Source organism: Zootermopsis nevadensis, unplaced genomic scaffold, assembly GCF_977971745.1.
Source record: "Zootermopsis nevadensis isolate Lab colony 2312 unplaced genomic scaffold, Znev_1.0 Znev_ptg000001l, whole genome shotgun sequence".
Taxonomy (NCBI): Eukaryota; Metazoa; Arthropoda; class Insecta; order Blattodea; family Termopsidae; genus Zootermopsis; species Zootermopsis nevadensis.
The window spans coordinates 13,383,179-13,404,744 of record NW_028259133.1 but is presented as its reverse complement, the minus strand read 5'-3'; the positions used below and the strand labels follow the sequence as shown (position 1 = coordinate 13,404,744).

General features: G+C 44.5%; 1 long non-coding RNA gene across 6 annotated transcripts in view; it reads right to left on the bottom strand.

Annotated features, from left to right (window-relative positions):
• LOC110829526 (uncharacterized) overlaps positions 1-17,910 on the bottom strand; it is a 73,787-nt gene extending 55,877 nt beyond the window's left edge. Inside the window, exons 1-6 of one of the 6 annotated variants that reach the window (XR_015533687.1) lie at positions 17,832-17,910; positions 16,461-16,939; positions 15,478-15,595; positions 14,711-14,911; positions 13,023-13,283; positions 7,704-9,321 (exon numbers count right to left, since the gene is read on the bottom strand). This is a non-coding gene — a long non-coding RNA (uncharacterized LOC110829526). Of the gene's footprint in view, positions 1-4,095; positions 5,334-7,699; positions 13,284-14,710; positions 14,912-15,477; positions 15,596-16,460; positions 16,940-17,831 lie in introns of those variants that run through there. The other 5 variants (XR_015533688.1, XR_015533685.1, XR_015533686.1 and 2 more) reach the window with 5 other exon arrangements.
• Positions 17,911-21,566: the final 3,656 nt, after the last annotated feature.

Genomic DNA, 21,566 nt, shown 5'->3' with positions numbered 1-21,566 from the left:
TCGTAAATCATCGATAAATGTACCAGTGCCTTGTCTTCGAAGTCGTACTACTCTCTTATGCAAACCTCGTATGTCATCACTAAACGCACACCTGCCTTGGCTTAGACGAGGTAGTGTCTCGGGTGAATCTCGTAAGTCATCGATAAATGTACCAGTGCCTTGTCTTCGAAGTCGTACTACTCTCTTGTGCAAACCTCGTATGTCATCACTAAACGCACACCTGCCTTGGCTTGGACGAGGTAGTGTCTCGGGTGAATCTCGTAAGTCATCGATAAATGCACACGTGCCTTGTCTTCGAAGTCATACTACTGTCTTGTGCAAATCTCGTATGTCATCACTAAACGCACACCTGCCTTGGCTTGGAAGAGGTAGTGTCTCGGGTGAATCTCGTAAGTCATTGCTATATGAAGCCGTGTCTTGTCTTCGAAGATTAAGTGTTTCGGGTGAATCTCGTAAGTCATTGCTAAATGTACCCGTGCCTTGTCTTCGAAGTGGTACTACTGTCTTGTGCAAATCCCGTATGTCATCACTAAACGCACACCTGCCTTGGCTTGGACGAGGAAGTGTCTCGGGTGAATCTCGTAAGTCATCGCTATATTTAGCCGTGCCTTGTCTTCGAAGATTAAGTGTCTCGGGTGAATATCGTAAGTCATCGCTAAATGTACATGTGCCTTGTCTTCGAAGTCGTACTACTCCCTTCGTGCAAACCTCGTATGTCATCACTAAACGCACACCTGCCTTGGCTTGGACGAGGTAGTGTCTCGGGTGAATCTCGTAAGTCATCGCTAAATGCAGCCGTGCCTTGTCTTCCAAGTGGTACTACTGTCTTGTGTAAATCTCGTATGTCATCATTAAACGCACCCCTGCCTCGGCTTGGACGAGGTAGTGTCACGGGTGAATCTCGTAAGTCATCGCTAAATGTACCCGTGCCTTATCTTCGAAGTCGCACTACTCCCTTTGTGCAAACATCGTATGTCATCACTAAACGCACACCTGCCTTGGCATGGACGAAGTAGTGTCTCGGGTGAATCTCGTAAGTCATCGCTAAATGCAGAAGTGCCTTGTCTTCCAAGTGGTACTACTGTCTTGTGCAAATCTCGTATGTCATCATTAAACGCACCCCTGCCTCGGCTTGGACGAGGAAGTGTCACGGTTAAATCTCGTAAGTCATCGATAAATGTACCAGTTCCTTGTCTTGGAAGTGGTACTACTCTCTTGTGCAAACCTCGTATGTCATCACTAAACTCACACCAGCCTTGGCTTGGACGAGGAAGTGTCTCGGGTGAATCTCGTAAGTCATCGATAAATGTACCAGTGCCTTGTCTTCGAAGTCGTACTACTCTCTTATGCAAACCTCGTATGTCATCACTAAACGCACACCTGCCTTGGCTTAGACGAGGTAGTGTCTCGGGTGAATCTCGTAAATCATCGATAAATGCACCAGTGCCTTGTCTTCGAAGTCGTACTACTCTCTTGTGCAAACCTCGTATGTCATCACTAAACGCACACCTCCCTTGGCTTGGACGAGGTAGTGTCTCGGGTGAATCTCGTAAGTCATCGATAAATGTACCAGTGCCTTGTCTTCGAAGTCGTCCTACTGTCTTGTGCATATCTCGTATGTCATCATTAAACGCACACCTTCCTCGGCTTGGAAGAGGTAGTGTCTCGGGTGAATCTCGTAAGACATCGATAAATGCACACGTGCCTTGTCTTCGAATTCATACTACTGTCTTGTGCAAACCTCGTATGTATCACTAAACGCACACCTGCCTTGGCTTGGACGAGGTAGTGTCTCGGGTGAATCTCGTAAGTCATCGCTAAATGCAGCCGTGCCTTGTCTTCCAAGTGGTACTACTGTCTTGTGCAAATCTCGTATGTCGTCATTAAACGAACCCCTGCCTCGGCATGGACGAGGTAGTGTCACGGGTGAATCTCGTAATTCATCGCTAGATGTACCCGTGCCATATCTTCGAAGTCGTACTACTCCCTTTGTGCAAACCTCGTATGTCATCACTAAACGCACACCTGCCTTGGCTTGGACGAGGTACTGTCTCGGGTGAATCTCGTAAGTCATCGCTAAATGCAGCTGTGCCTTTTCTTCCAAGTGGTACTACTGTCTTGTGCAAATCTCGTATGTCATCATTAATCGCACCCCTGCCTCGGCTTGGACGAGGTAGTGTCACGGGTGAATCTCGTAAGTCATCGCTAAATGAACTCGTGCCTTATTCTCGAAGTCGTACTACTCTCTTGTGCAAACCTCGTATGTCATCACTAAACTTACACCTGCCTTGGCTTGGACGAGGTAGTGTCTCGGATGAATCTCGTAAGTCATCGCTAAATGCAGTCGTGCCTTGTCTTCGAAGTGGTACTACTGTCTTGTGCAAATCTCGTATGTCATCATTAAACGCACCCCTGCCTCGGCTTGGACGAGGTAGTGTCACGGGTGAATCTCGTAAGTCATCGATAAATGTACCAGTGCCTTGTCTTCGAAGTGGTACTACTGTCTTGTGCAAACGTCGTATGTCATCACTAAACGCACACCTGCCTTGGCTTGGACGAGGTAGTGTCTCGGGTGAATCTCGTAAGTCATCGCTAAATGCACACGTGGCTTGTCTTCGGTGTGGTACTACTGTCTTGTGCAAATCTCGTATGTCATCATTAAACGCACACCTGCCTCGGCTTGGACGAGGTAGTGTCACGGGTGAATCTCGAAAGTCATCGCTAAATTTACCCGTGCCTTATCTTCGAAGTCGTACTACTGTCTTGTGCAAACCTCGTATGTCATCACTAAACGCACACCTGCCATGGCTTGGACGAGGTAGTTTCTCTGGTGAATCTCGTAAATCATCGATAAATGTACCAGTGCCTTGTCTTCGAAGTCGTACTACTCTCTTATGCAAACCTCGTATGTCATCCATAAACGCACACCTCCCTTGGCTTGGACGAGGTAGTGTCTCGGGTGAATCTCGTAAGTCATCGATAAATGTACCAGTGCCTTGTCTTCGAAGTCGTACTACTCTCTTGCGCAAACCTTGTATGTCATCACTAAACGCACACCTGCCTTGTCTTGGACGAGGAAGTGTCTCGGTTGAATCTCGTAAGTCTTCGATAAATGTACCAGGGCCTTGTCTTCGAAGTCGTACTACTGTCTTGTGCATATCTCGTATGTCATCATTAAACGCACACTTGCCTCGGCTTGGACGAGATAGTGTCTCGGGTGAATCTCGTAAGTCATCGATAAATGCACACATGCCTTGTCTTCGAAGTCATACTACTGTCTTGTGCAAATCTCGTATGTCATCACTAAACGCACACCTGCCTTGGCTTGGACGAGGTAGTGTCTCGGGTGAATCACGTAAGTCATGGCTATATGAAGCCGTGCCTTGTCTTCGAAGATTAAGTGACTCGGGTGAATCTCGTAAGTCATTGCTAAATGTATCCGTGCCTTGTCTTCGAAGTGGTACTACTGCCTTGTGCAAATCTCGTACGTCATCACTAAACGCACACCTGCCTTGGCTTGGACGAGGTAGTGTCACGGGTGAATCTCGTAAGTCATCGCTAAATGTACCCGTGCCTTGTCTTCGAAGTAGTACTACTGCCTTGTGCAAATCTCGTACGTCATCACTAAACGCACACCTGCCTTGGCTTAGACGAGGTAGTGTCGCGGGTGAATCTTGTAAGTCATCGATAAATGCACACGTGCCTTGTCTTCGAAGTCATACTACTGTCTTGTGCAAATCTCGTATGTCATCACTAAACGCACACCTGCCTTGGCTTGGAAGAGGTAGTGTCTCGGGTGAATCTCGTAAGATATTGCTATATGAAGCCGTGCCTTGTCTTCGAAGATTAAGTGTCTCGGGTGTATCTCGTAAGTCATTGCTAAATGTACCCGTGCCTTGTCTTCGAAGTCGTACTACTCTCTTGTGCAATCCTCGTATGTCATCACTAAACGCACACCTGCCTTGGCTTGGACGAGGAAGTGTCTCGGGTGAATCTCGTAAGTCATCGATAAATGTACCAGTGCCTTGTCTTCGAAGTCGTACTACTGTCTTGTGCAAATCTCGTATATCATCATTAAACGCACACCTGCCTCGTCTTGGACGAGATAGTGTCTCGGGTGAATCTCGTAAGTCATCGATAAATGCACACGTGCCTTGTCTTCGAAGTCATACTACTGTCTTGTGCAAATCTCGTATGTCATCACTAAACGCACACCTGCCTTGGCTTGGACGAGGTAGTGTGTCGGGTGAATCTCGTACTTCATTGCTATATGAAGCCGTGCCTTGTCTTCGAAGATTAAGTGTCTCGGGTGAATCTCGTAAGTCATTGCTAAATGTACCCGTGCCTTGTCTTCGAAGTGGTACTACTGTCTTGTGCAAACCCCGTATGTCATCACTAAACGCACACCTGCCTTGGCTTGGAAGAGGAAGTGTCTCGGGTGAATCTCGTAATTCATCGCTATATTTAGCCGTGCCTTGTATTCGAAGATTAAGTGTCTCGGGTGAATCTCGTAAGTCATCGCTAAATGTACATGTGCCTTGTCTTCGAAGTCGTACTACTGTCTTGTGGAAATCCCGTATGTCATCACTAGACGCACACCTGCCTTGGCTTGGACGAGGTAGTTTCTCGGGTGAATATCGTAAGTCATCGCTATATGTAGCCGTGCCTTGTCTTCAAAAATTAGGTGTCTCGGGTGAATCTCGTAAGTCATCGCTATATTTAGCCGTGCCTTGTCTTCGAAGATTAAGTGTCTCGGGTGAATCTCGTAAGTCATCGCTAAATGTACCCGTGCCTTGTCTTCGAAGTGGTACTACTGTCTTGTGCAAATCTCGTATGTCATCACTAAACGCACACCTGCCATGGATTGGAAGAGGTAGTGTCTCGGGTGAATCTCGTAAGTCTTCGATAAATGTACCAGTGCCTTGTCTTCGAAGTGGTACTACTGTCTTGTGCAAATCCCGTATGTCATCACTAAACGCACACCTGCCTTGGCTTGGACGAGGTAGTGTCTCGTGTGAATCTCGTTAAGTCATTGCTAAATGTACCCGTGCCTTGTCTTCGAAGTGGTAGTACTGCCTTGTGCAAATCCCGTATGTCATCACTAAAGGCACACCTGTTTTGGCTTAGAAGAGGAAAGAGTCTCGGGTGAATATCGTAAGCCATCGCTAAATGTACCCGTGCCTTGTCTTCGAATTGGTACTACTGTCTTGTGCAAATCTCGTATGTCATCACTAAACGCACACTTGCCTCGGCTTGGACGAGGTAGTGTCTCGAGTGAATCTCGTAAGTCATCGATAAATGTGCCAGTGGCCTGTCTCCCGATCTGTAGGAATCTGAGAGACACAACTCATGTCAGTTTGAGGTAACGTACATATCATCGTCACGTCAGAGACACGTCTATGTAAGCCGAAGGGTTTGCAGGATAGAGAACTTTGAATTTTTGAGTGTTATTCGAAAGTTAATTTTTCAAAGGTATATACTTCCCGATCTGTAGGAAACTGAGAGACAAAACTCGTGTCAGTTTGAGGTAACATATATATCATCGTCACGTCAGATTCACGTCCATGTAAGTCGAAGGGTTTGCAGGATAGGGAACTTTTAATTTTTGAAGGTTATTCGAAAGTCAATTTTTCAAGGGCATATATCTCCCGATCTGTAGTAAACTGAGAGACAAAACTCATGTCAGTTTGTGGTAATATATATGTCATCGTCATGTCAAAGTCACGTCAATGTAAGTCCAAGGGTTTTGAGGATAGAGAACTTTTAATATTTCAGGGGTATTCGAAACTCAATTTTTCAAAGGCATATAGCTGCCGATCTGCTGGAATCTGAGAGACACAACTCATGTCAGTTTGAAGTAACGTATATATCATCATCATGTCAAAGTCACGACAATGTAAGTCCAAGGGTTTGCAGGATAGAGAACTTTTAATTTTTCACGGGTATTCGAAAGTCATTCTTTCAAAGGCATATTTCTCCCGATCTCTAGGAATTTCACTAAACGCACACCTGCCTTGGCTTGGAACGGGTAGTGTCTCGGGTGAATCTCGTAAGTCATCGCTAATGTACCCGTGCCTTGTCTTCCAAGTGGTACTACTGTCTTGTGCAAATCTCGTATGTCATCACTAAACGCACCCCTGCCTTGGCTTGGAAGAGTTAGTGTCTCGGGTGAATCTCGTAGGTCATCGCTAAATGTACCCGTGCCTTGTCTTCGAAGTCATACTACTGTCTTGTGCATATCTCGTATGTCACCATTAAACGCACACCTGCCTTGGCTTGGAAGAGGTATTGTCTCAGGTGAATCTCGTAAGTCATCGATAAATGCACACGTGCCTTGTCTTCAAAGTCGTACTACTGTCTTGTGCAAATCTCGTATGTCATCAATAAACGCACACCTGCCTTGGCTTGGACGAGGTAGTGTCTCGGGTGAATCTCGTAAGTCATCGATAAATGTACCAGTGCCTTCTCCTCGAAGTCGTACTACTGTTTTGTGCAAATCTCGTATGTCATCATTAAACGCACACCTGGCTCGGCTTGGACGAGGAAGTGTCTCGGGTGAATCTCGTAAGTCATCGATAAATGTACCAGTGCCTTGTCTTCGAAGTCGTACTACTGTCTTGTGCAAATCTCGTATGTCATCATTAAACGCACACCTGCCTCGGCTTGGACGAGGTAGTGTCTGGGTTGAATTTCGTAAGTCATCCATAAATGCACACGTGCCTTGTCTTCGAAGTCATACTACTGTCTTGTGCAAATCTCGTATGTCATCACTAAACGCACACCTGCCTTGGCTTGGAAGAGGTAGTGTCTCGGGTGAATCTCGTAAGTCATCGCTAAATGCAGCCGTGCCTTGTCTTCGAAGTCGTACTACTGTCTTGTGCAAATCTCGTATGTCATCATTAAACGCACACCTGCCCCGGCTTGGACGAGGAAGTGTCTCGGGTCAATCTCGTAAGTCATCAATAAATGTACCAGTGCCTTGTCTTCGAATTCGTACTACAGTCTTGTGCAAATCTCGTATGTCATCATTAAACGCACACCTGCCTTGGCATGGAAGAGGTAGTGTCTCTGGTGAATCTCGTAAGTCATCGCTAAATGTACCAGTGCCTTGTCTTCGAAGTAGTACTACTCCCTTTGTGCAAACCTCGTATGTCATCAGTAAACGCACACCTGCCTTGGCTTGGACGAGGTAGTGTGTCGGGTGAATCTCGTAAGTCATCGATAAATGCACACGTGCCTTGTCTTCGAAGTCGTACTACTGTCTTGTGCAAATCTCGTATGTCATCATTAAACGCACACCTGCCTTGGCTTGGAAGGGGAAGTGTCTCGGGTGAATCTCGTAAGTCATCGATAAATGTACCAGTGCCTTGAATTCCAAGTCGTACTACTGTCTTGTGCAAATCTCGTATGTCATCATTAAACGCACTCCTGCCTTGGCTTGGAAGAGGTAGTGTCTCGGGTGAACCTCGTAAGTCATCGCTAAATGTACCAGTGCCTTGTCTTCGAAGTCGTACTACTGTCTTGTTGCAAATCTCGTATGTCATCATTAAACGCACACCTGCCTTGGCTTGGACGAGGTAGTGTCTCGGGTGAATCTCGTAAATCATCGCTAAACGCACACATGCCTTGGCTTGGACGAGGTAGTGTCTCTGGTGAATGTCGTAAGACATCGATAAATGCACACGTGCCTTGTCTTCGAAGTCGTACTACTGTCTTGTGCAAATCTCGTATGTCATCATTAAACGCACATCTGCCTTGGCTTGGAAGAGGTAGTGTCTCGGGTGAATCTCGTAAGTCATCGATAAATGTACCAGTGCCTTGTCTTCGAAGTGGTAATACTGTCTTGTACAAATCTCGTATGTCATCATTAAACGCACACCTGAATTGGCTTGGAAGAGGTAGTGTCTCGGGTGAATCTCGTAAGTCATGGCTAAATGTACCAGTGCCTTGTCTTCGAAGTCGTACTACTGTCTTGTGCAAATCTCGTATGTCATCATTAAACGCACACCTGCCTTGGCTTGGACGAGGAAGTGTCTGGGGTGAATCTCGTAAGTCATCGCTAAATGTACCAGTGCCTTGTCTTCGAATTCGTACTACTTTCTTGTGCATATCTCGTATGTCATCATTAAACGCACACCTGCCTTGGCTTGGAAGAAGTAGTGTCTCGGGTGAATCTCGTAAGTTATCGCTAAATGTACCAGTGCCTTGTCTTCGAATTCGTACTACGCCCTTTGTGAAAACCTCGTATGTCATCACTAAACGCACACCTGCCTTGGCTTGGACGAGGTAGTGTGTCGGGTGAATCTCGTAAGTCATCGATAAATGCACACGTGCCTTGTCTTCGAAGTCGTACTACTGTCTTGTGCAAATCTCGTATGTCATCATTAAACGCACTCCTGCCTTGGCTTGGAAGAGGTAGTGTCTCGGGTGAATCTCGTAAGTCATCGCTAATAGTACCAGTGCCTTGTTTTCGAAGTCGTACTACTCCATTTGTGCAAATCTCGTATGTCATCATTAAATTCACACCTGCCTCGGCTTGGTCGAGGTAGTGTCTCGGGTGAATCCCGTAAGTTATCGATAAATGCACACGTGCCTTGTCTTCGAAGTCATACTACTGTCTTGTGCAAATCTCGTATGTCATCACTAAACGCACACCTGCCTTGGCTTGAAAGAGGTAGTGTTTCGGGTGAATCTCGTAAGTCATCGCTAAACGCACATCTGCCTTGGCTTGGAAGAGGTAGTGTCTCGGGTGAATCTCGTAAGTCATCGATAAATGTACCAGTGCCTTGTCTTCGAAGTCGTACTACTGTCTTGTGCAAATCTCGTATGTCATCACTAAACGCACACCTGCCTTGGCTTGGACGAGGTAGTGTCTCGGGTGAATCTCGTAAGTCATCGCTAAATGCACACGTTCCTTGTCTTCGAAGTCGTACTACTGTCTTGTGTAAATCCCGTATGTCATCACTAAACGCACACCTGCCTTGGCTTGGACGTGGTAGTGTCTCGTGTGAATCTCGTAAGTCATCGCTAAATGTACCCGTGCCTTGTCTTCGAAGTGGTAGTACTGCCTTGTGCAAATCCCGTATGTCATCACTAAAGGCACACCTGCCTTGGCTTAGAAGAGGAAAGAGTCTCGGGTGAATATCGTAAGTCATCGCTAAATGTACCCGTGCCTTGTCTTCGAAGTGGTACTACTGTCTGTTGCAAATCTCGTATGTCATCAGTAAACGCACACCTGCCTTGGCTTGGAAGAGTTAGTGTCTCGGGTGAATCTTGTAAGTCATCGCTAAATGTATCCATTCCTTATCTTATGGAATTCATCTTAATAAAGTATAAATAAAAACGCACACTTGCATACAACACACCATGGCATGGAACAGAATACATCATAATACAGTAGCACAAGACACAATAAATTGCCATTTGAAATATCATAAATTGTCTGTGTCATGGGACATATTTTTGTCTTAACAAACAAAATACGAGCTACAAAACATGCATGATGTGGGTAGGTGGGTGCGTGTTTTGGTTAATCTTCATATGGTTACATATATTGGTAAATACATGAACGGATGGATAGATTTATAGATAGGTAATCAGACAGACAGGCAGACAGACAGATAGATAGAAGAGATAGATTTTATAGGTAGAGTAACCGAGATATCTAAAGCTGGCCTAATAATCTTTTATCTAAGACATTGCGTGCTTTTATACCCCTACTATTCTGTGGCCTGAGTGAACAACCGTCTGTCATCAAATGCTGTATGACTAAGGATCGAATTTCCCTACATCCTCGAAGGTAATTCTAAAAATACCTAAACCCCATATCTAATGAGTAATTGTATTCATATCATATTAACAATATAGTTAGCTTCTTTCTCTAACTAACGAAATTAAAATATTTAAACCAAGAATGTATTCCACACATACTCAAGTAATTAGAATAGACTTTTGTAGTAGCCAAAAAACTATTGTCATACGAAAAAAGTATAGCTCCTACTCATACCTGCGATGCATCGCGCCCTACACGCAGGGGCCGTCACCTTTACACGTCTATCATAAAAATAATAGACTTTCAGCTTCATAAATGTACATAATCCACATCTTACAAGGTAAGAAATTACTTTTCTTTTACATCAAGCATAGAAACACAACCGATCTTTCGAATTTTTTGTCCCAAGTATACGGCGCGCGCACACACAACAATGACGACCTGTCTCTCATGATATCCATGAAACAAATCATGAGCCCAAAACGCGGTAATCGCATACAAAATAACATGTCACGTTTTATGACCCAATCAACATCATCACCTTCCAGTATCAAGCGCTTTGCCACCGAGACTCGTTGCAGATTGCTACCTTGAGCCCTATTACAACACATTCACGAAATAAGTAATTCACAAAATGCCATATTTTCTCGCTACTTATCTAAACACGTACGGCACATGCGAGGCCCAGATCTAAATAAAGTTTTGCTTCCTAAGGCTGGACGGAAATGTTGCCCTCCGTCAGGCACCTTCCATGATTCAAACGATCGAAAAACCTAACGACTATCTCTCGCTCGTAATTCATTCACCGTAAACAACACGTGATTCGCATCCCTCTTAACAAAATTCCGACATCGGCCAAGTTCCTAACAGCTCTACAGAATAACACGTACATAAAATGCCATACGCGATTATGCACCAGTAATGGAACAAAACGTAACACGCAGTTATTGTCTCACATTACGTCGAGCTGCCATATTCGACCGGTTACAATACCAATAAGAAATCTTTGAGCAGATGCAAGGATAATATTAATATCAATCTTATGCGACTATTATCGGAAGACACGCATTTCATTCTTCATGAGGCCTCTTGTGAGCATGGGAACGAGGATGCCATTTCCATGAATTTAGTTACCATTCACTTGAGCTGATATGGTTATTACCTACGAATAAATATACCGAACCCGGACAAATGGCAATTCGTTTTCACCTTGCGCTTCGTTGCTTCGTCGAGGACTAGCAAACACGTGCCTTATCTCACGAAACATTACAACCAATTTTCAGTAGGGTCCCAACCAGAACACGTGGACCTAACAGACACAAAGTACTTGAGATAAAAGTAATTATTTTCTAATCTGCCCCCAGATATTATTAGCACGAGCAAAACAATCCTGATGACAAGAACATACGACCGTGGAAAATGCATACAACATATTTCTCAAAAATATTTAATTCACCTTGAAAATCAAACTGAGGATCGGAGGACAATGTTGAATTAAAATTTATGTCCTATATCATGATGACGATCGTCTTGATTTTGTAAAAGCAGTGACTAAGAAAGCTCGGTGTTTTAAGAACGACAACGGACATTCATGTTTCTGAAAACGCAGACAATTCGTTCATTGTCTGAGCGCCTGGCACCTGAACAGAATCACGTACGCTTAAGATCCAAAACTCATTCACGGAATGGGTTGTATTCATTTGACATCCCAAACACTTAACGTATAACATTTCTTCTACATTTCAGTTACGAAGAAAACATTTTCTACCGAATTCGATACGTTCCTTTAAAAGTCTGCGTTATTATCCGGGCCCTACCAAGACAAAAATGAACACATTTCACTTCTTTCCGTGCTATTCTTGCTTGCATTATGATCTAAACATAATTATCCCAAGCTCTATTCGACTAAAAATGTCTATGCATCTGTCATCTCACACGTGCGTCATCGATACCCTGACCTACCTCTCCTCTCCCTGATGCTGACAGTACAAAGTGCGAAGCTACAACTCATTAACCATTGTCTTCAAATTACTGTCGTTACCGTGCTTATTAATAGCAATTAACTCGTGGTCGCTCTGTTAATAAAATCCGGTTCATCACCTTCACAGCCCAAGTTCGATTCTACGAATTAATATCGATTCCATTTTTTTCTAGAGCGATTTCCTTTCAGCGACTTTCCCATCACGCGAGACAGTCGTCCTCGGAGGGACCTGTTTACCGACGTCCACATCACGACGAAAACTGAGCACGCAGAAACAGAACATTTTTACATCGCCAGATATTTACGTTTGTAAATAGTCACAAATTCGAGTTTTCTACAATATCCCTCAATGTTAAAAATTACGTCTGTCTGTAACCCGCTTAGTACGACGTAAGCCACTAACGATGATGCGTCACGCATTCCCCCACGCGACCTGTATTGACTGCGATTCTACAAACGCGACGCATAAAGCCGTGTCTTGCACGACGTAAACCGCGAGTTTTCGGCGTCGAGTTCAACATACCTGATTAGTATCTGACACGATTCCCATAATTGTCCTCCTTCACTACATAATTGTCAAAAATTTAAAATTAAACTATAATAAATAGACATAAATCTACAAATTATGTCTACAGATGTTCATTCCCATGTTCACAGCAGCTGTTACTATTATCTTCACATCCAATTTTATGTCTTCCCTTCGGGTTTTCAGACTCAAAATCCGTATTCACTTGTAATTTCTAAGTCATCTCCGATTTTTACCACGATTAATATTTTATTTCGGGACAATCTGCAAGTCCGCGGTTCAACTACCGACAGCGGCAGAGATTCCTATCCCTTCACAATCAAGTTCGGTCCAATTCAATAAATATACACAGAAGATACCGTGAATTTTTCCTTCGGATAAACCGGCTGGAACGTGATGCTGTCCACGTATCTCCATCTAGCTAGCTGTTAAAGAAGCATGTACCTAAACTTTCAATAACCCATACGCCTTCATGCCGTAGTACGTAATTAAACAGAGGCGCAACTTATCTTTAAAAAGAAATTAGTCTAGCCCGTGTAAGTTATAAGATGAGAAAAAACAAGATAAAGATAAAGAACGAGAAGATGAAGATTTGCAATTCGTTTTGCCTTCAAGGATGGAAATAAGGACTTCATTTACTAAAATCTCTCAACTACAAGATACTGGCAAAAACTAATCTACAAACTACATTGCCAAGTAATACTGTCAACTACTGCAACATTGAAGAGATAAATTTCACCCACCAGCGATGACCTGGAGACTTCTTAGATGACGTCGTCGCTGGACATGGCAATCGTCCGTTGTTTCTCGTGTCGTCTCCTACAAGTTCACTCACGTTTCAGAGCTACGCGCTACCTCCATTCACAAAGCAATGGACAATTTGAGTTGACTTCTTTTATTTTTATTTTTTGGAGGGGTGGGCTCTCTATGACTTCTGTATTATTTGATTTATGATATGAGCGACGTTCTTTGCAAATGACTTGACAAAGCAAGCTTTCATAAGTCTGAAAGAACAAGGGAATTAATATAAAGTGTCGGATGCAAAGTTGTATTTTTGCCGTCATACTCGCTAGATTTAAATCCAATTGAGAACTTTTGGTTATCATCAATGCACACTTTAATTTGCCAGTACGCTAATATATAATTAATAATTATAATGTAACAAGTCATAGAAATTTTAGCTGCTGTTAAAATCTGATCTCATTGAAAGTCAACTCATATGCGAAAATTTAAAGACGAAATAGTGACATATGTCGTTCTTCTACCTATTATAAAGGGAGATGGAAACAAAGGTATACAAGCAAGTGTTACAGTTTTCGTTGTTTCTAAAATCGTAAAAAATAAAAGTACAAGTAAATAATTTATTTATTTATTAAATAACATCTTGAACATACAACAACCTGAAAACTTCATTTAAAATGTCAGTTTTGGCCGTTTCACTTATTTCGGCTTCCAAAAGCCTGTATTATTTTATTCACACGTTATTTGCATGTGATTTCGTTGTCCACTACGTCTCGTCCCTTATTTCCGTGTGAATCTCTCATCAATCCACATTTTAATGTCCTAGTACTGATGCCTACGATACTATAAAATTGCAATAATTTCTCAATTACGTTCACTGAATGAACTTTGTCTACGTCAGAGGTGGTCAAATTTGGACTGTACGTCTGTTCTGCCATATGACTGTAATCTAAGGGCAAAGCTATGTAAGTAATGCACTTTTCAGCTACATAAAATTTTACAAACTTGAAGATCGTCCCCATCACCTATCGAAGGGCAACGCTATGTAAATAAATAACGATAATGTAGTTTTTAGCCCCATGAAATTTTCCAAATTGAAAATCTTCCGCTTTTTATAGTTTCTGTTAGCAGACGCTTAAATCACCTCACACTTACTTAACTTGATACAGCAAAGTCACTGAAAAGCTAGCCGTTACTCAGATCATCAAAACAGAAAATCCCCACTTTTCAAAATCCTGAATATCTTCTGTATGCTTTATCAAAGCCTACCACTGCAACTTAACGCAAAGCAGATAAATATGGTCTATGATCTCACACCCTATTTATTCCTCGACATTTCTAATATTATGGGCAAACTAACTGTGTCTTTGCTGGATTGTGCTGATATTCCGATGCAGCGCAGCGGCTGGACTGCAGGGTTGATGATGTTGTTAGTGGTTAAGAATGCATGCAGCTACAACTCTACACTAACCCGTCTATCCTCTGAGGGTAGGAAGGAGGAGAAATAGAAGAAAAGAAAGAGGAAAAAGAGTAAATTGAAACAATCTGAATTCATTTTGCTCAAAGGATGGACACAAGAAAAACATTAATTGGAAACTCACAATTAAGGAACATTGGAAGGAGTTTAACCTCTGCACCCTAGACGTTAGTCGTGTGTTAATTTAAAAGTAAAATAATTCGTTTCACTCACCAACAACGATGGTAGAAACGAAATATGCCGGTAGGATGACCGCCGACACTGGAAACAGACGTAAAGTTGTCAATAAAACACGACAAGAGTGCAGCGTCCGGGTGGAAGCGGCTGCGGAACTCCGGGTTTCCCGGAGCGTGTAGACGCAACAGGACACAACGGCACGGGTGAAAATGCGATCAAGACGCTGATGCCTTTCCCCTGAAACCAGACAGAATGTCCCATATAATGACAAGAATTTATAATAATACCGCTTTTATACGTAGGGTCTGAAGCTCCATCAATGGGAATTATATTAATGGAATATAATTTCTCATTGTACTCAAATGAGTCCTTAGTTATGTGCTCCGGTAACATTTTCGGCGTCTCGTGTTGTATGGCGTAACAGACTTCACGATGTAGGCGGCCATTATCCTCACCGCCACGAAAACCTTAATTAAATCTTGTACGAATGTCAAGTGGTTGTTACTGCTGTCCTAGAAGTACACAAAGCATCTCCTTGTTTCAGACCATTTTGAATTGCAAATGAGTCAGACCAATGTTTCATAAATTTAACATTTTCAATGGCTGGACAGAAAGTGGTGAAAATATACTCTACTATATTTCTAACGATGACACAATAAATCAACTTTCTAAATGATTTCAAAAGAGTAGAGCGCTCTAAAGTATGTTTCACGCATTACACAGGTAAAAAATGTATGAGCACTGAAATTGAACTGATGGGCAGTATCGGAAGGTAATTGAAAATAGTAGTCCAGTGTACTTACCATGAGTCTCGAATTCAGTACTGCCACATCATATCACGCAGCATCTGGAAGTACCGGATACACCACAGGGCGGTACATGACGGCTGCAGGATACAAGCATACCACATAACACCATATTCTGGAAAACAAGTCTCTGGTTTAAAATTCATGTTCAACACAGGTTCATCGTAGAACGATACTTTGTTTTGATGGCTGCCACTTCTGAACTGCCTCAGTCAAGCGAAGGATGTTAAAAATGTTTCTCCAAATTTCGTTAAAAAATTTTTTCATACAAACAACACGCCCCATACTTTTGGAACCTCTGCTCTATACAGCACTATATTCTAGCAGCTCTTTCTAATTCCATCACCACGTGAAGGACGCCTACTGAGTCGCGTCCCTGGCAGAGGGGGGCTAATCCAAACCAATACGAACTTCTACGTACTCCATACGCAATACTCGGTCCACAGCATTTCCTTACGAAATTTACTCACGAGAAATGAAGTAAGGACGACCAGTCAGTTTTTGTAAACGCTGTAATAAAATTTCTGTTTCCATACACGAAGAGAAACGTTTCGACCAGTTAAACGACTGTCACCTACCCGATGACTGCCGTATATGTTTACATCAAGAGAGACGGAAGAAACTGATCTGATGCTGCAAGTGTGCGTGTCTATCACGTCTCTGCGATTGTCAGCATTTTCTCCGTTTCCTATATTTTTCTCTTCAACACTTCTCAAATGATCTGTAACTTTTCCTTTCTGTTTCCAACTCATGAAATAACTCGATTCCTTACCGTATGTAGGGGTTTCAAACATTCTTTGATTTTGACGATATCGGTACCTTCGCGAAATCCCATTCCTCTCACATCCATGCAGACCACGCTTTACTCAGACACTACATTGCAGTCGAGACATACTAATTTTTAATTTCCCACAGAACACTATCTACGAAAGTCATTATAATTTTGAATCAACCTTGAAATAATATATTGTCGTACTCACCCGAGTCCATCGCTCACTGGTGTCTCATCATTTCAGACGTCTCGTGCCAGATGACGTCACAGAGCAGCGTCCAGGAGCGAGACGTGGGAAAATCATGCTTCCGCCTGCAAGGCTCGATTCAGGTTCAGAGGGTTCACGACGGCGATGAAGAATGATGATATCATAATCACCGTGAATGTGAAGAGGGCTCCGCCAATCATCTCAAAGCAGACATAATGCCTCGCATAATGACAAGAATTTATAATTACGTCGCTTCTGTATGTACGGTCTGAAACTCGATCAGTGGGCATTATCTGACAATGATGGCATATAATTTCTCATTGTACTCAACGGAGTCCTTAGTTCGCTGCTGCTGCAACATAATTTTCGGTTTGGCGTGTTGCACGGCGTAAGCGACATCACGACGTAAGCGGCCATTACCCTCATCGCTGCGAAAACCTCAAGTCTTGAACGAGTGTGACGCGGTTGTTATCACTGACCTGGAAGGAGACGGAATGCTCTATTTTATCCTTGGGCACAATGCGTGGGCAGTATCACAGAACAATCAAAATGTAAAATAAAATAATATCTCAGCGTGCTCACTGGAATCTGCAGCTCACAGCCATTACTTTGTTTCGGGCATCTCGTCTTGTATGACGTAATCAGTGGCCGCCTCCTTCAAAACCCACACGAATGTCGAGAGGTTGCACTGACTGCTTGAAACAAACAAGAAGCCAGCCTGCACTGAGACGACCGTCAAAGGCCTTCAAATTCTAATAGAAACTAACGCATTTTGCGACACAATAGGAAACAATATCTCAGAATACTTAGTTCAGTGTTGCAACGTCATTTCAGGCATCTTGGCCTACGTCACAGTCCTAGAGAAAAATATATAGACGATCTTTTACCACTCCATTTCCCCCAAAGGAAAAGCGACGTAATTCACCTGTAAAGCCCCCCGACACAAATGCCGATAAGTCAGGGTCGTTATCTACGCGACCAGGTTAAATCTGTATTCATTATGACAACATAATCTTCGATGATATGGTCAAATACAGGAGTCAATTATAATCAATATTACAATTTTCATCGATTTGTGCTTGCATTACACGTTCAGTGAGTAGGAAAAGAGGCTTTTCGCTTCAGATTCCAGGATTAAATTTTCAATGGTGCAAGGGTATAAGTCGAATAAAATCTAACACAACGATTTTTGTAATTTCTAGTGAAAATCGGTTAGTATTTTCACTATCACGAAATCGCCTGCATTCTTTAGAGCCTAATACTACCACCACGAAAGCTTCAACAGCTCTTTGACTGACGAATAGATCGAGAATTCAACCAAACTCAAGCTGAGACGTAATATCAAAATGGCCGACTGAAGCCCCAACTTACGTAAAGACTGCATACATACGCGCTGTACCGGGGCAGGAGACAGACAACCGGGAAAAAGCTCAACTTGTCCGGAGGAAACAAGTTTCGCGGAGCACGCTGGGAAAGCCAAGATGAAAAACTCATCCAACGAGTGTCGGCAGAGATAACTAAAATTATACGTCCAGTAATAAAACACTAAAAGCGAAAATACTACCAGCAGCGAAAACTCAATGATTTAATCGAATGAAACCAAATCGCGGGACGGAGGGTCAGCCACAGACTGTAAATGGTCGTAGAGAATAGAACAAAGCTCAGAAAACGTAAAATAAATGGCAGCGTCCTCTGTGCGGGAACATGGGGACCCACTTCAAGCGCCACCCCGCACAGAGGGCGCAAGAGGTTTTCATTTGCTTGATGAGGTTTGTTCTAATTTCCTACGACCACTTGGCCGCTGGGGATGAGCCCCCCTTTCGGAATTATTCGATATCAATTACCGCGCTTTCGCTGCTGGTACTGTTTTCGAATTTTGAGTGCTCCTTTTATTACATCTAATCTTATTATGCCCTTGCTATATCCTGTAGACAAGATCTGTTGCCAGGTGGATTAGTCGAAAGAGTTGGACAACTTGTCTCGCCTACAAGGGCCTGTTTTCCGTAGCGTGCAAGCGCAAAGCCAACGAGTTGGACTCGTCCGACTCGGGCGGTTCGTTGGAACCCGCCACCAGGCGCCCGGGCCATTGTTCGGGGCCGGGTCCGCGCCTCTGCTCGCTCAAGGAACGGCTTGGGCTTACACCTCCCTTCGTGGGAGGGTTTTTTGAGGGCGCGGGGGTTGGGCGCGGGGGTTGGGCGCGGGGGTTGGGCGCGGGGGTTGGGCGCGGGGGTTGGGCGCGGGGGTTGGGCGCGGGGGTTGGGCGCGGGGGTTGGGCGCGGGGGTTGGGCGCGGGGGTTGGGCGCGGGGGTTGGGCGCGGGGGTTGGGCGCGGGGGTTGGGCGCGGGGGTTGGGCGCGGGGGTTGGGCGCGGGGGTTGGGCGCGGGGGTTGGGCGCGGGGGTTGGGCGCGGGGGTTGGGCGCGGGGGTTGGGCGCGGGGGTTGGGCGCGGGGGTTGGGCGCGGGGGTTGGGCGCGGGGGTTGGGCGCGGGGGTTGGGCGCGGGGGTTGGGCGCGGGGGTTGGGCGCGGGGGTTGGGCGCGGGGGTTGGGCGCGGGGGTTGGGCGCGGGGGTTGGGCGCGGGGGTTGGGCGCGGGGGTTGGGCGCGGGGGTTGGGCGCGGGGGTTGGGCGCGGGGGTTGGGCGCGGGGGTTGGGCGCGGGGGTTGGGCGCGGGGGTTGGGCGCGGGGGTTGGGCGCGGGGGTTGGGCGCGGGGGTTGGGCGCGGGGGTTGGGCGCGGGGGTTGGGCGCGGGGGTTGGGCGCGGGGGTTGGGCGCGGGGGTTGGGCGCGGGGGTTGGGCGCGGGGGTTGGGCGCGGGGGTTGGGCGCGGGGGTTGGGCGCGGGGGTTGGGCGCGGGGGTTGGGCGCGGGGGTTGGGCGCGGGGGTTGGGCGCGGGGGTAAAATCTGTGTGGGTGGGGGAATCGTGTATTGGGTGGAATCTGAACGTGGGGAATCCTTACGGTGGGGATCCAGTACGGGGGAAACTTTGAATGACGTCGAGAAATTTAAATGCCGCTATTCGCAAAACCACGGACTGACATTGTCGTGACTATGACATGACGGTGACCTCCAACTGACATAAATTTTGTCACTCAGATTCCATAACATCGGCAGAAAAAATACATTGAAAAAATTACTTTAGAAATACCTTGGTACTTATTTTGACGTGACTATGACATGACCTTTCCGTGACCTCAAACTAACATGAGTATTGTCACTCAGATTCCTACAGATCGGCAGAAATAAGCGTTTGAAAATATGACCTTCGAATGACCATGAGAAATTTAAATGTCTCTATTCGGAACACTCACGTACAGATATTGTTGTGACTATGACATAACGGTGACCTGTGCGTGACCTCCAACTGATATAAATGTTGTCACTCAGATTCCGCAGATCGGCAGAAAAATGACTTTCGAAATAACTTCAAAAATTTGAAGGCCTCTACTCCGAAAACAACACTCACGGGCCTCCACCTCCCTTCGTGGGGAGGTTTTTTGGGGGTGCCCCTGGGGTGGGGAAGCCTGCTGTGATCCTGGGACGCTATCCGTGTTTTGAATCCTGGTTGAGGAATCCTTATGTGGAATCTTGCTGTGGATCGTGCGATAGGGAATCCTGGGCGGAGACAGTGGGGGATCCTGCAATGGGACATCCTGGCAGTGACCTTGTTTGGGAAAACTGCGATGGGGGTCATTGTGGGGGATGATACTACGGGACCATGGGGAATCTTGTGTGGGGGGAATACTGTGGGATCAGGGGGAATCTTCGATGCATACTTGGATCATGGAGGGATAACTGGGGAACCCTATGTGTGAGAATACTTCGGAAATCTTGTCTGGGGATCATGTGGGATAATATGGTGATTTTTTGGTGGGGATCCTTGTGGGGTATCTTGGGCGGGGGTTACTAGGGAATCCTGCGGGATCATGGGTAATATGTGGTGAATCCAGGGAAATATCCTGCTAATTTAATGTTACACTGACATTACCTTTTCCTACCAGACTCGGAATATATAAAAAAAGATTCATATGACATGCTAGGCTTCATTATAAACAAGAAGTTACATCAGTAAGTTAAAAATAAACAAAGGAAATTCAATTTTAAGACAAAGAAATGCTGCTTTACGTTTCTGAGAATTTTGGCAGATATGAGAGCAGGCCTTTTTATACAATTAACATTCCATGAGATATCACTATCTCGAACACTATTACAAATCTAATGAATCTAAAACTTGTAGCAGAGATCATGGCACTGCACTCATTTCCACACCTTCAGCAATCTGCCCCCTCCACCCTTATCCAATAAGGAAGTGTCAGAATTGCTACAGTAAGAGGAGTTGCTGTGTGGCTCGCCCATAAAGTCTTCTATTTAGTAATTGCTGTAGGTTTCTTCCTCGGGGTAAATATGCCATAGCGTCACTCACCTCCATGTAATTCCAAGACGAAAGTTGTGCAGAGCAATACCGCCACTTCTCCATGCGACTCTATGATAACGTGCTTTATGCTTTAATTAAGGTCGAACATGAGTCCAATTCGGAGCCTTAGGGCAGGCAGGCGGACAGACTCGTATAAAATTTTCCTGTCTTAAACTTAATTTATTATCAACAGTAACAAGCCTTGAGGTGTACAAAATGTCGTTAAATGAAATACTTATCGAAACTTTTTAAAGTCATCTGAAAGACGGCAAGAATTTAATTACTCTCAAGCACAAAATTACACGACCTCAATTGTTTGTTTTCATTATTTGGCTTTTAGTTTCTGCCGTCTTTAGAACGCATCAACGGATTTGTCGAAATTTTTTAAAAAAAATTATCTTTGGAATATGAAAATCCCAGTTTCAAAATACAATTCTTCATTCCTACACAAAATTTAATATACAAATTGTACATGTGAATTCAAAGGGTTTATAAATAATATGTCAAATGATTAACAAACAGACTTGCACTTGACAGTGTTGTGTGAATTGATGACGAAGGAATTCAAGATGCTGTATTATGTATAAGACCTCATTAATTGACGAACCATAAAAAACTTGTCGCAAGGTTTTGGAAGACGAGAAAGAACTTGGGTGCTGTTCTGAGGGCAGTCATTTCAGCAAAAGCATCCACTCAG